A 15,407-nucleotide genomic window follows, 5' to 3' on the forward strand; every position below is an offset into this window, starting at 1 on the left:
AGATTAAAGTTCTCTCGTTACATTATTATTTTTTTAATTGTACATAAGATGTGGGAGTTTCTTTTACATCTGTGTAATATCTAATTGCAAAATAATTGTAAATTGCCATCCTCGGGACGTTCTCAAGTACTAATTAAGAACTTTTGATCGTATAAAATGTTTAAATAGCGCGTTATCGTATTATTTTATATTACTTAAAATTAAAAATTACATACCTAAATTTTATTCTGAAAAAGTTAAAAATTTCATGAATATTGTTTGTCTTTTTTATCGTGTAACTATATATATCATATTGATTATTACGACACAGTCTTGTTTGCTTCAAAATAATGAAAAAAAACTCTTAAATTATTGTACATATATTTCCTTCAAGTATTAAATAACAAAATTTACAATATTTTAAACAACCTAGAAATATAGCATATAGTTTAGCTTTCATAAATCAATTGTATCATCTTCGTTGAAGTCACGTTGTCACCATTCTGTATAGATTATGCAGAATAGACATAACGCTACATAACTCAAGATAGATAACACAAGATGATCAGTTGTGATTATCAAGGATCAGCAAAACATATAATAGAACATCGAAATAATACTGATGTAGTCGGTGTCGATCAGCGTGTTAGATTCGATAAGAGACCATGATGTATCTTGATTCGCATATCTAAACACTCGCGATTAAGCATGCATCTATATAGATTGCTATCAAAGACATGTATCTAACAAAGCAAATGAAAGCTGTGTACATGCATGAGCAGCTATATTATTTAAATATATGCGATATTAATCACGTATGAGTAATGATTCAGCATATCTAAAAAGGATAGAAATAATAATATCATGTTAGAGTCTGATATAAAGATAAATTAATATAAATCAAAGATCGTAAAATTGCAATAGAAATAATATTCCAAAATTCATTAAATAATGGAGGAAAAAAATTTTTGTTAAAATATTCTGTGTAAGATATCAATTAAAAATATCATGGAGACTTGGTATTAAATTCATATAAGTTCTGGCCGATGCAATTGACGATGTTCATGAATGAAACCAGAGTGTTTGTCTCCGGTTGGCTGGGAGCCTTGTCAAAAACGAACCGCTTTCCCGTTCTTTGCCACCGGCAAAGAGGGATCTTTCTCCATCTCCCTTTTCCCTTCCCTCCGCTCATTCTTTTTCCGCGGCTCTTTTTCTCAGATAGCCGGATCAATCGGTGGCGAAACGAGGTCTTCAAACAAGTAGAGTACCGAGCGAATCCCCCTCCCTCCCCAAGTAACTACCAATTCGGTGTGGGAGAAAGGAAGAGAGCATTGCCCAAGCAGCAACCGCGCGCTACGTGGAACAGGAACGTAATTATTATCGCCGGGTTACGTATTCGGATGTTCTTCCGCTCGTCGAATCTTCTCACATACTACAGCACCGCGCATAGACACGCTCGGAACAATGGCTTGGCCTCAGGAGCGATTCCCATATTATGCAAATGCCAGCGCTCTCCCCTGCTTCATGCGCGTCGGCCGCTCCACGTCTCACCTCACCTCACCTCGCCTCACCTCGCCTCGCCTCGCCTCGCCTCGCCTCGTCTCTTCCCATTCTACTCAATAGAAGGATAGAATAGAGTTATGCTGATTTTACGGGCAAAAACACATCCCCGTCGAATATAATAATTACGGTCATATCGGTTTTATAAATAAAATCAATTAATAATAATGCTTCTGTACAAAAGAACAAAATGAAAACGATAACAACAGGCATATAAGAGCCAAGCGCAAAAAAAGTTTGGCGCAAATGAAAAACTAATTTAGCTAAATTAGATTTGATTTAAAAAAAAAATCTATAATTAAATGTATCAAAATATTAAATTCTTTTAAAACAGGCGATATATTTTGCAATTTTTTTCCTTCGGTCCAAATGTTTTCAAATATTGTGAAAATGAAAAAATTTTAAATAGCGTATTTTTTAACTTTAAATAATATTAACGTTGCAAAGATATTAAATTACGGCACACAGATTATATAAATTGTACATTTTATATTCACTCAATAAAAATTTCACGTATGTAACGCATCATTTTTCGATAATGCAGATTTCGATACCGCAATTCAATCAAATGGTCATTCTCGTAATCAAGCCCAAAATTGCGAAATATGATAGCATCAAACTGCAATTTTCTCGCATGAAAAAATGCCATAATTATGAGAAAATTTATCTCGTTTGCCGTCTCTGGCAGTTATACGCTTGTTTTTCGTCGGTCACTTTGCTGGCTGGAAATGTAGAAATAAAATATTCAGAGTTACTGCAAAATCCGATTTCGTGAATATCATTTATGCGCCAAATATTGAACTTTCGTACCGCTATTTAAATTTATCGGCATTTCATATTTTTGACAAATTGAAAATATTTCTCTCTTCTCAATATAATTTTCTCTAATTAGTCGCATCGATAAAAAATATTAGCTTTAATGTAAAAGTGGAAAATGAGCGACTTATGTGTCGCAAAGTTTTCAAACGTGTCTGTTGCCATTCACGTTCTGATGTGAACACCATTCACGCGAGTCTAAGATCGTTGTTTTTCGAACTGCCAATTTTCGCTCTCAGGGTATTACATTTTCTCATATTGAGTCACCGTGTCGCAAGCTGCGGAGGACTCGTGTAATCTCATGTTTTGAATTAAGGGAAATGACGCAATCGCGGCAAAGAAGGTGGAAGGCCGCGCCACAAAATTTTTCGAAATACCGTCTTACAAAGAAATTATGAAAGTTTCGCCTTTGGGGAAAAATTCGCATTAGTGGATCGAAAAGACAGATTATAATTTCCAAAATTATTATATTATTCGATGGTGGAAGATCTTTATTTTTTCCTTCAATATGTGTGGGGGAAGACGATCGTTGTGTTTTAGCAACGATTATAGTACCGAATATTTCTTCTCTCGTAAAAAATGTATCCTTGTATTTAGAATAGATTTAAATAATTACAATATATCGCATGAGATTATAATATATTTATAAATATATTTTAGAGAAAGATAAAACAGAGTAATAACGTATTACTCTGTGTTCTATCTTATATTATAACGTTCACATAATGTTAATTATATATCAAATTTAATACGTTGAAGAACTAGAACATGTGTGGATAATTATATCGCAGTGAAATTCATTTTACGACATGACGGTCACATATTTTCGCGTCATAGCAATTACGCTAAAATATTTCGTTCTTATGCTTTCTAACGTGTTTTACTGCATTTCACCATCTTGGGAAGCAAAATTATTAAGTTATCAAATTAAAGCTTTTTTTATAATACATTTTTCGATTTTTGTGTTGAATTATATGTATTTCTTCTGAGAAATTTTGAAATTCGATGTAACGTGTGACTCTTTTCTCATCTCTCTATCCGCACTCCATTTATCACTAAATATAATCGTTCGACTCCGAGCATATTTGTTATTTACATAAAAATTATTTATATAAAAATTGATTTCTATGTCTCCACGAGATAAACCAAAGTCACATTCGCCACTCAATTTTTTTAAGCTAATGTTGCGAAAGCAAAGATTCGTCAGAACACATACTACATTTATGCATTTCCATCTATATTGCATTTAACGCTACGTGTAACTCCCTGATTTCGAATGTTATTTGTGTAGTACAAGAGGCAATGTTTAATGGCAACACACGAGAGATGGAAGATGGCATTCAACATGCGACGAGGGCCAAAGTTTAATCCTACGACCTAATTTTCACATGTCGCGCGTTTTGTAACGCTCTCCACAAAATAACGAATTAATAATTAATTAGTCAGCCGGCTGTAATACGGGTGAAATGATATCGATATATACAATGATCCGCTTGATTGCGTCGCTTGATTCATCTGATCCACGGAGAAAAAAAAAGGCACGATTGCATAATAATTTCCGTAGGTATCGCCTGGCGCTTGCTTATGCGTTCTCGTGCGTGTAATGAGACGCATCCTTGTGCATCGCAGATCCAGCGATGAAACGAGGAGGAACGATAATGCGAAACGTCAACGCGCGGCAAGCAACGTGCCATAATCGCGTATATAATGATACGGCCTTCCCGCTTTCTCGGCGAAATAAAGGACTTTCTTTCCCACGCGCTCGCGTATTCGCACCTCGAAAAACCCGGCGCGCTCTAATCAGCTGCTGCGAGTTTCAACGCGCGTCACCCGGCGAGTGATTTCGTTTCCATTCGCACGCACGTAACATCACGGTATCGCGTATCGTAACAGGGAGGCTTAACCCTTTCAAACCCGCAGGCTACAATTCCCTCCGTGTTAACTTTTGACATGCCTCTCCTATTGATCTCGACTCGGCAGTCTCTCGTAACTGAAACCACCTTCAAACTTGTTGACGGTCGGTTTTCGTCAGTGTCGGAATTTCTAAAGCTATTGCCTATATGTATACTTTGAGGCTGTATTAGATATAATTCACAAAGTTGCCATTCCATGATTAACTTTTTTTCTATTTTTTAATATCAATCTCGATGACAACAATAAATCTTCTACAATTAATTAGTTAAAAGTAATACTCTATTTAACACAGTTTTGTTAATTATGTCAATGTTTAAAAAATATAAATATTTTGCAATAGATTTTAGACACAAATCAACCTGTCAAATAACTTGGCAATTAAATAATATATACATATATATATTAAATAATATATATATATATAAAATTTGGGAAAGGTTGCTGTTATTTCGCAATAAGTTATCGTAATAGATTAATGTCACGTTATTATGACATTTTTTTTTAAACAATATTATTCGCAGATTTTTATAATAAAATCAAATTATTCTTTTGCATCACATTATTCAAAAATTTATAATAATGCCGGGACGAAATCTTGGGAGCGACTCAACAACAATTTCCTTTTAGCACACCCAGCTATTCACAATATATTACCCAAGGAACTTTTTTTTATACATACCTTTTAAAAATAAATTAAACGTCATCAAGGTACTCAAATGAAATTCTAAAAAGAAAGAGAATTTTTCTCGAAAGAGAATTCTTCCAAAAAGCTTTTTTGAAATATGCAATTTTTGCACTGGCAATTGAATCACTTGTCATTGAACTTTTGCCCACGCTATATTTCATCGTGCGCATAATTTTATGTTACAAATATAATACACAAAAAAGTAAGTACACCCTCGTTGAGAATTGACTTTGAATTTGTTAAAATGCTGATGTGTTTGGAGAAGAAACGCGTCGGTGAGTCTGGAAGATCTTGTATAACAAAAAAAAATATTATAATGCAATTAATTTGCATTTTAATTATCTTATTCTTTTTTAGACTTTAATTTAATTACATCATTAATTACGTCTCATTAATTGTCTCTCAATTGTTTGCTTGTAACTTGACTGAAACTTTGACAACTTTTTCACCCTCGACACTCCTTAACATCCATTTGAATCTTTATATACAATAATTCTTATATATATATATATATATATATATATATATATATATATATATATTAGATCCTGGAAATTCCTAGATTAATTTGTTCCAAATATTTGATGTCACTTGTTTTCCGACGCTCTGAATTCTACATTTCAAGATAGAATCGAGTGACGACGTCTTAAGCGAATCACACTACACCTGTACTTAATTAACGCGACAGTGGCCTGGAGGATTCTCTAGGGCACACAACGAGAATGAGTTTCACGTTTCTGATAGTCGTTCAGGAGGGAAGCCCGATGTCGGAACAAAGGCGGCCAGATAACGAAGCAAACCTAGGCATCTTAACTTACGAACGTATACGTATCTCCTCTTTCCTTTGTAATGCTAATTTGATAATTATTCCGGGATTTCGGATTAACTGAGAAAGGTTGGGTAGAGCGCGAGCATGAGGAAAGAGACATATGCATCGAAAATCATCCAAAATAGAGAAATAACTTCCGTTTCTCTGCCTGTTCGCTACTATTACGTCATTTTATCCTTTATAAATCAATGCACTATTATCACTATCGCAATAAATATTTTAACAATCCTGGATCAGTTTTTTCCTTCGCCTCACAAACTATTTCAACGACTTTCTAAAATCCAATTGAAATTTTATTACGAATAATCGATCTAATAATTAAAAAGCCGTACCCATTACGGATGAGATTAATTAAAAAGTAGCATTTCATAATTCATGATAATAAGTCAAACTCTAAATTCGCGAGTTTGATATAGCAGGGAAGTGTCAGCGTGCAGACATAATTGCTTTAATAGTTTAAACAGAAACTTACAAAGTTGTTAATCGAATTAATGCATTTTGAGTAAATTTATATTGATGGCATTTTCCAATTTGATAAATAAATTGCGCGTTGTATCTCTTTGTAATCTACATAGCATGCATTCTATTTACCCATAGTCCAGCGAACCGTGAAATTTCCGCGACTTGGAATTGCGATATACATTTTCGCAGTGACGTTTATCGTCGAACTTTGCCAATCCGAAGGTAAAAAAAATAGCAAGTAAAGTTTGCTCGTCAACAAAATAAGTACCGTGCAATATGCGGCGGGGAATAATATCGATATCGATATCGATATCGATATCGATATGATCGCACGCGCGACATCGGAACATATACCGAATCCACAGCACGCTCTCTGCTGCCATTAGATCAATAACTTTGAACATTCACCGGCATATACCCTCATTGGCACACAGCTGTCGATCGATTCCGACTTCGGCCGACTTCTGTCGCCATCGAATACAGGAGATTCAAAGACTGCGGAAAAGTAATAACGGGGCAGACTTTTGTTTTCGGTTCAACAATATCTTTCGCTTCCCTGTTATTTTTCTAATAAACCGAAAATTTTGATTGTGCTGATAACCGTACGGAGTTAAGTTACATAAAGTTCAAATTCCAACAAACATAACATTTTTTTCAATTCAATATTGCGCACGTAGCAGTCTTTTAATTTTTAGGATAAAATATTTCATTATTAAATATTTAAAATAAAATATTGAAAATAGAATATATAATAGTATGACTATAATTAGTTTGAATTTGAAATTTATTGAATTTATATTGAATTTTATATCGATTTGAAATTTATAAGTAATTATTGATTCTGAAAAGAATTTCTGTTAATAGTCAATTTACAATTAGCAAAAAAACTTTTGTTGGAAAAACAAAATTGTTTTTTCATGTCAACTTATATTTCTACATTTAATAGATTTTAATATATTCATTAAAAATCAATCTTTGTTTATTTAAATGCACACATGTAGCATTTTTTTTGAATAAAATTTTTGCTTACTATTTAATAATAGGATATTTGATATCCCAAATATTTTAAAGGTTTCCTAGTACCTAGCCCATGAATTGCATATTGTAAATATTCGGATTGAAATCAGAGTCGACTACAATAGCGGCGTCATTTTTTCTCTTTAATTGTTATCCCAAAGAATGTTTTATATCGCGAAATCGTATATATATTTATAAAACTTTAAAATATAAGATATATACATACAAAAATATTACACACACATACATGTACGTATATATGCACAAATATAATATTTATAGAATTATAAAATTATAGAGTAAAAATTAATATTATTAATATTGTAATCATTAACTTACATTTTATATACACTGAGAAATACATGTCCACTGTTTCTGTAACAACTGCAAATGAACTTAAGTAGCAGAATATATAGTGCACTAGCTTGAGACATGCATTTAGCGCCGCAGTTTATCCACGTCCTGCCTAATAGGTAGAAGTTAATCTCTTTCTAATGTCGAAAAGGTCTTTGAAATAGCAATTGGCACTTTACAAAAGTAACGTACTTAATACGAATCATATTTATAAATCGTCACGTACCCTGCGTACGTGTGTGTAATCGACATTTGCACGAAATCGTAATAGAAATTTTCGTTCTTTTCATAAAATTATGATATTATTTCACTTATCAGCAAATAATCTATAAATATTAAAAATTATATTAAAAAATCGTGAGCGATTAAAAATTGAAACGATTCTCGAACATTCAAGTCGCAAATGATTATATAAGAAAATTTTATATCAAATACAATGTCTCGTGTAAAGCTTGCAGAATTTTAATTGAACATCCCGAGATGTTTGCCTTTTAAGAATCGAAAGAGAGTATAGAGTATGTTTGAGATAGAAAATTATTGGAAAATCTATTTTAATGAACCAGACATTCAACTCTGTTATCATAAACGTACGATAAATAAAGTATTTGCCTATATTTTTTACGCGTCTTTAAACGCACGCGATTGTTTCAAGCAAGAGGAGCGATATTGTTACAAAGGATAAAAAGGAATTATATCCGCGACATTCATGTCAAAGCGATTACATTTTACCGATAAACCTAACAGGATTCGCGTTGGGGATCGCACGGCTCGTCCGTGGCAGAGCGATAGCAAGCGAGATCCTACTTTGATGTGGAAACTGGCCGGACGCCGCTAGTAGTATAGCCAGAAAGCGGGCGTCCACCGATCGTTTATCGCATTAGCGGACGGTCCACGTTCCGCGTGTTCCATACCTTCGGCAAATTGGGAATTACGGCTATATCGAAACTTTGATGTAACTCTACCGTTGGTCCCAGTTCGGGGCAGAGAGAGAGAGAGAGAGAGAGAGAGAGAGAGAGAAAAGCCATTTCTCGGTTCAATTTAAGTACGAATACGTGCGCGATCGGCAAGATAACGCCCATCTATCGCGATTATCCAGTAAAGCAAACTCCCGGAAGAACGATAGACAGCTAATACGTATACATTTCCGTCCGCGTAATCATTTTTATTTCAAGTTATAATATGTCAATATTATAAGTTAATACTGGACGTAATGCATTAAGATTGAATGTATTTTTCTGTTTATTGAGATGAAACAGAATTTGAAATAGATAAGAAAATTATCGCATTATTAGATATGCGCTTTTTCGATGATATTCTACCTCTTTTTGTTCACATGGATTACAACGTTCTCTTTTTTATGTTACGTACCACAATCGGTCTAGGATGAAAGGTCCCACACAAAGCTATTAAATAAATCTCTCTGTACACAAATACTCTGTTATATTCTATTACAAACCGAGTTTAACGCGTAATGCTAAGGGTTACATTGCGCGCGATTAATGTCACTCGGCCAGGCAAATTATGCACGTTACGCAAAAGCATGCCCTCCGAAATGCATCGAATCCCGATGTAACGATGCAGTGCTCGTCATTACACCGTGACCCGAATTAGTATCCATCTATTACATATTAAATTGCATCAAACGCGCATTCGTGATTATCATTCCGACGTCATAATGTGGTCGTAATACCATAATGTAGGTATAACATATGTATATTGAACGCTCGTTATCTCTATAAAATTGCAAAAGAGATTCACGGCTAAAAATCTATACATACGGAGAGAAATTATTAATTCGCGAAGTTAATTGCCCGTTTCGTCGTATTAAATTTTTTTCGCGATTAAAAAATCTTTTCATAATATATAAAGTCTGTACGTATTTACCATTTTTGTCATATTTGTCTATATATATTTTTTAACTTGGAACCACGGCGCAGTTTTGTGTCGAAACAAAATTCAATAAATTGACGCATTAGTGATTCACTGTATATGTATGTATATACATATCCCGTGAATCATAGACTTTCGATATAGAAACGCGCAAATTTATCATCGATGTCACGAATATCCGACAGATTTATTTTCACTCGTTAATCGCATTAATCGTAGCTCTGAACAATCGATTTCTCACTGTTTCTGATTAAACGGCCGATTTAATCGTTACTTTATAACTCCCTTTCAAGATTTGCAATTTTTCTAGATGTCATACACTTTGAAGAACTAGGTTACAATCGAATCCAAGACTAATCACTGTAATCCAAATCTAATCTGGAGCCGTCCTAGTGGTAAGTGAATCGATGCTGGCCGGATCAATCAGAGTTAATAATTGAAAACTAGTTGTATCAAATGACAGTCATGAAGACAAATGGAAGGAACAATCGTATACTACAGATACACGATATTTAGTATACTCGCTGACATTTTTTTGCATCCTCTCTCTCTCTTTCTCTTTCACGATCAAATTATAATTTTAATTTAATACAAAATATAAAGCTCTACGTAGAATAATAGTACTCTTGCTCTTCATTTCTGTAAGTGTGTTTGTCTCTTTGTGAATAACAACAAATTTTTTGGCTAATTAGCTTTGAGATTTGATAACTAGATATGAGATTTAGCAGAAAAATAATTCGTAAAATGTAATTATAAAAAATGGAACATTTTGCACATTACCCAAGGAAATAGAGAGATACATATTTTTAAAGTCAGAACGCGCATATCCATTCTGTGTGTGTTATCTTGACGTATCTTTTAAAAAGAAAGCTCGAGGCTGCCAAAAAACTCTCGCGAAATAATTATGGAATAAATTCAGTTTTACATTTCATGGACGCCGGCAGTTTCAAATTTTTACCGAAAAGCCGAGCTTTCAAAAACCTAACAAGTTTAAAACAATTTAATTTAATTGTACACAAAAGATTCGAAACGCGTATATCATACGAGTGGGATAAATCCAATAGAGCCGCTCTTTTTCGCTCACGCAGAAGTAGAAACATTCGAACCAACGCGGACAGGAATTAACGAGACGAAGAAATTTGATTGCTTTAATAATGGAAGAACGATCCGTCGCACTCGCGCGAGAGGAACTCGCGTTATCTGCGTATTCGAGCATGCCAGATGACGTGCGATTACATCCGCGTATAATTACACCATACAGCGTGAGACTCTTTTGCGCCATGTTTTTGTCAGCCCAAGAATAAACATGATGAGGGATGGAGAACCGGGAAAGGGGCGGCGGGGAAAGGGGGTAGAGGAGAGACGAGAGGAACGCGATGGAACGAAGCGGGCGAGATTTCCACAGATCGCTTCGCGTGCCTGGAAGTTTGCGTGCAAAAATGGGTCATACACACATATTTCGTTATGACGTATTGCTTAACAATCTACCACTTTGTCCGACATTGCATTGCGCGCGCCTCATTCACCTGGTTGGCAAGCGCGGATTAATTAGCCAGACAAGATTAATTAATTACGGCGACCTCGACGAGTTCGACCTAGGGAGGGGGGAGGGGCGGGGGGAGGAGAAAGGGGGTTTACGTTTTAGTATCGTCCTGCCCAACATCAAATTGAGCAAGAAGTTTATTTTCATAATTAAAATCTCAAGAGTTTTAATTAGTTCTATTTATGTATTGCAATGTAATATATATGTATAATTTTTATAATAACGTGTGTCTATTATATTTGTTATGTAAACTTTATATAATGTTTGTACAAACAATGTAACAATAATACTGTTCATTAATCGTCTCTCATAATCTATTTATTAAGTAGTTTTTTTTTTTTTTTTTTTTTTTTTTTTAATATAAAGTAAAATAGTTTTTATTTTCTCAGTAATTTATTAAAATAATTCTTTTTAAGAAAAAATATGTACAAAATTTGATACAGGTAAATGATATAATGTCGTAAAAATATGAATAAGAATATTTTTTTAATTTGATGTCAACAACAAAATATAGAATTCGTTCACCTCTTACTGAACGTAGAGGGTAAAGTTAAGAGCTATCAGAGGAGAACCTCGGCATGATCGCGCGTACAAATTGGGTCTGCTCCGCATGTATGTAAAAGCTTCGATAATAAAAGAGCGAAATTTCTAATACCGCGCAACCATTTTCCAAGTTATTATATATCCACGTATTATTTTTGCCTGTTGAAAAATAGAAGATGATCTGTCAATTATAAACGCGCAACAATTAATAAAATAATTGTGGTATAATTTAATTTAAAAAAATATATTCTCATACCATGTACTCCAACGTAAATTAATATTTGTTTCGCACGAGAATTAATAAGCAAAAAGCATGGAGGATTACATTATATCAAATTGGACATTGTATCCAACTTAAGCACAAAGTTCGGCGACAAAGCGAATGCTAAGGGCTTTCGGAAGGATCTGTCAAGTTGTTCGTACGATAATGGAGCAGCGAAATTTCCTTCGCATCGTGCAGCTACCTTTACAGTAAATAATCCTTTACCGAGTCGACGACGACTGCCAAACGGATAATGATATTCTAGGTACTATCGTACCTAGGTATATATCGAGGCTCTTAGTATATACGTACGTAAGCATTGATGTGATACTCCACGTCGCGTACCTTAATCTTAGTTTGCGATACACCGCGATATTCAAGAGAATATCTCTGATATTTTCTCTTGTACATATATGCAAATGACTCTTAATATTATAAATAACACTCAAATCTATTGTAATTCTCCCTAAGTTGATTAATTCTTTAATACGTCTTGTGCAATTTAATATCCTTGAACATTAATTTTTTTAATGATTTCCGAAATATATTTGCTTAAATTGACTTGATTAAATTTCAAAATGTCAAAAATAGAGATTGCAGTACAAATACAAAATTTGAATAATACATCATCTACTTTTTATTATGTTTAACAATATGCAGAGATTAACGATAGGAAATTTGAGGAAGATAAATAAAAAGTTGTTACATGACAAATGTTCTTCTTCCTGATGTCGGACCACAGGGCTGGCCGTTATTTAAATGCGCATTTGAAAAACTGCGTCTTTCCTGGGACGAGAATAATAAAAGGGGTTTGCTTGTGTGCGGAGAGACGCGTGGAAACGCGCCAAAGTTTGTTCGATTCAATGGGAATACCTCCTGGTGCGTTTGTAAGCCTCGGGAACAGCAAAAGTTCGAGTAAAATGTAATTAAGTGATAAAACGTTGAAGGGCACTCGATAAAATTATACATTTGTTAGCATACATAATTCTCAATTAAAATTTCTTTCATATGATTTAAAAATTAATTACCAAATCATTAGTTTTGTATAACAAAAGTTTTGTGTATACTAAATTTCCATTTGCGTATTTTCTGTTCACGTTCACGTTCACGTTCACATTTGCGATTTAGCGTATAAAAGCTATTATTTTACTTATACAATATATAAAAAACTAATTGAGGCTATATTTTATTTCACAATCACAAAAGCAATATAATATCAAATGTTCGGTTAGTTTAATTTAATTAATAATAAAATAAAATAATACAGAAATATACTTCTGGTAGATTTGGTTGAGAAAAAAATTGACAGCGGAAATACTGATATGTTAAAAATGAAATTTGTTCGAACTGAAAAGTTAAGTGGATTACTCTCGTTAAATATCTCGTTCTTCTAACTAAACTAATGTTTCATCGATCTGCGTCAGTTCGCGTTACATCTCCGACTATGGAAATACCTGCCTTGACGATGACCCTTCAGTTAAACGCGCCAGAAAATTCTCGTGTCAAAAGCATTTTTAAAAATTTTAGCAAAATTTACTGCCGCATTTTCCTACGCGAATGTGATATTTACAAGTTCCAGTAATCAGCTGCTTCAGGCGTGGAACTTGCATAAATGATGTGCCATTTTAAAAATAGGACCCTTTTTTCGATCACTTTTTAAGATAAAATAATGACAGCGATTGAATCGATAGTGTTCGGTTCAGATGAAAAATTATACTTTCATTAATATTCAAATTCTCACATAATGTCAAATATAATGTGATAATGATTTCATTATTTCAGATACATAAATCGTACAATATAACGATTTTTAGACCTTGAACAGAACTGTCAAGCATTTTGAATAGTATTATCGTATGTACTTTAATAAATTTTAATTTTGTTAAAATATAAAATTATTATACATTTATAATTTATTTATACACAAAACTAAATTTTAATCTAATTGTTTAAATATAATATATTTTTATTTTTAAAAATTCTTTCTTGTTTTACATATATATATATATACAACATTTATAAATTTGTTGTATTTATAATTGTTATTAAAATCACATAGTTGAAAAGTTAAAAAGCTGTTTATAAAAAAATCTGAAAGTTTCTATAAAACGCTACAATGATTCGGTGCTTTACGAGAAAAACCTAAAGTTTCTTGTGAAAAGAGTAATTACAAAAACATATATGAATACTACAAATAATAGTTAAATACATTAATTGTTTTACACACCTTTTATTTCTTATTTATTTCAATTAATTCTTTTGTATTTCGAAAGGGAATTCTCTCTCTAGCAAATTAAAATGTATGAAAAAATAAATGTGTAATATATATATACATATATAAATATATTTACATATCGCCATTGAAGCTTTTCAAATAAAAGAATAGACACCGTACTATCACTGACAACGGCACGTTCTCAATGGGACGCGTATATCTCTAGAGAGTGATAATTGAAAAACAAAGCGACCATCTCCTACCTGGTGTTAAGCCCCGCGAGCGGGTCCCGTAACAATCGCCGATGGTGACAACACTATCACTGGATCCTCGGGATCCTGCGGTACCCCTAAATCTCCAAAATCGTAGCACACACGCGACCGGCTCCGATACCGGGGGAGCGAAGGGGAGACGCACGTCGTCGCACACTCGCGCGAGCGAGCGTCGCGCGATCTCGTTCGCGTCGGTTTCGCGAGCGAAGAAAAAGAAAAAAAAAAAGGAGAGGGAGAGAAGAAGGGAAGAGAGAAAAAAAAAGAGAGAGAGAGATAGAGAGCGAGAGAGAGCGTTAACAGCGAGAAGAGCCGAGAAACTCGAGAAGCGGACGCTCTCTCGTCGCGAGGGAGTCGCGGCACGATACTGACGAGTCGCCCGTGGGGCGCACGGATCTCATGCCGCCAGGATCACCATCCCCACCGGCGCGGCGCCGCGCAGAGCGCGAAGCTGTCGCCCGACATTCAGGGCCGGTTGATCAACAGCGGGATCGTCGTCACGATCCCGAAACGACAGACGCATACGTCTTGGGGGTTGATTATCAATCAATCCGCGCAACGACCCTGCATCTGACATACGGCGGGTTAACCGCGGCTGTCGGTTTCTGAAACTGTCGTATTCCCACCGAAAGCCCACGGATTATAATCGTCTTTTGATAATTAAATGTGAATATATCTACTAAGGTGATTTCTTGTCTGAAAGTGTCCGATATAATCATGAAGGGTGTTTCAAAGTTAAACGAATCAAACTTCGCCCCAGGGTGTTTATCAATAGAACAAAAATGTTACGTATAATATATATATATATATATATATATATATATAAGAAACGTTTTATTATCACGTTACATTAAAAAAATTCTTTTAATTCCATCTCAAAATGCCTATTGCCATTTGCGGGACATCATTGGGAGATTGAATTTAATATCTTACGAGAATTTCATATCTATTATATGTTGCTTTGGTTTATTAAATACATCCATTGAGCCTGTCTATCAGTTTCTGTCACGAATCGACTCTTGTACTTTTGTACATTATCATTTCACAGTCAGTTCATTTAAAAATATAT

General features: G+C 34.2%; 1 protein-coding gene across 2 annotated transcripts in view; it reads right to left on the bottom strand.

The window, feature by feature from the left end:
- Thw (chitin-binding domain protein thawb) overlaps positions 1-14,699 on the bottom strand; it is a 42,255-nt gene extending 27,556 nt beyond the window's left edge. For both annotated transcript variants that reach the window (XM_072911416.1, XM_072911415.1), the window contains exon 1: positions 14,333-14,699. The gene's annotated coding sequence lies outside the window, so the exon portion shown is untranslated. The remainder of the gene's footprint in view (positions 1-14,332) is intronic.
- Positions 14,700-15,407: the final 708 nt, after the last annotated feature.

The sequence above is a fragment of the Anoplolepis gracilipes genome, chromosome 2 (assembly GCF_047496725.1).
Source record: "Anoplolepis gracilipes chromosome 2, ASM4749672v1, whole genome shotgun sequence".
In the NCBI taxonomy this organism is placed as follows: Eukaryota; Metazoa; Arthropoda; class Insecta; order Hymenoptera; family Formicidae; genus Anoplolepis; species Anoplolepis gracilipes.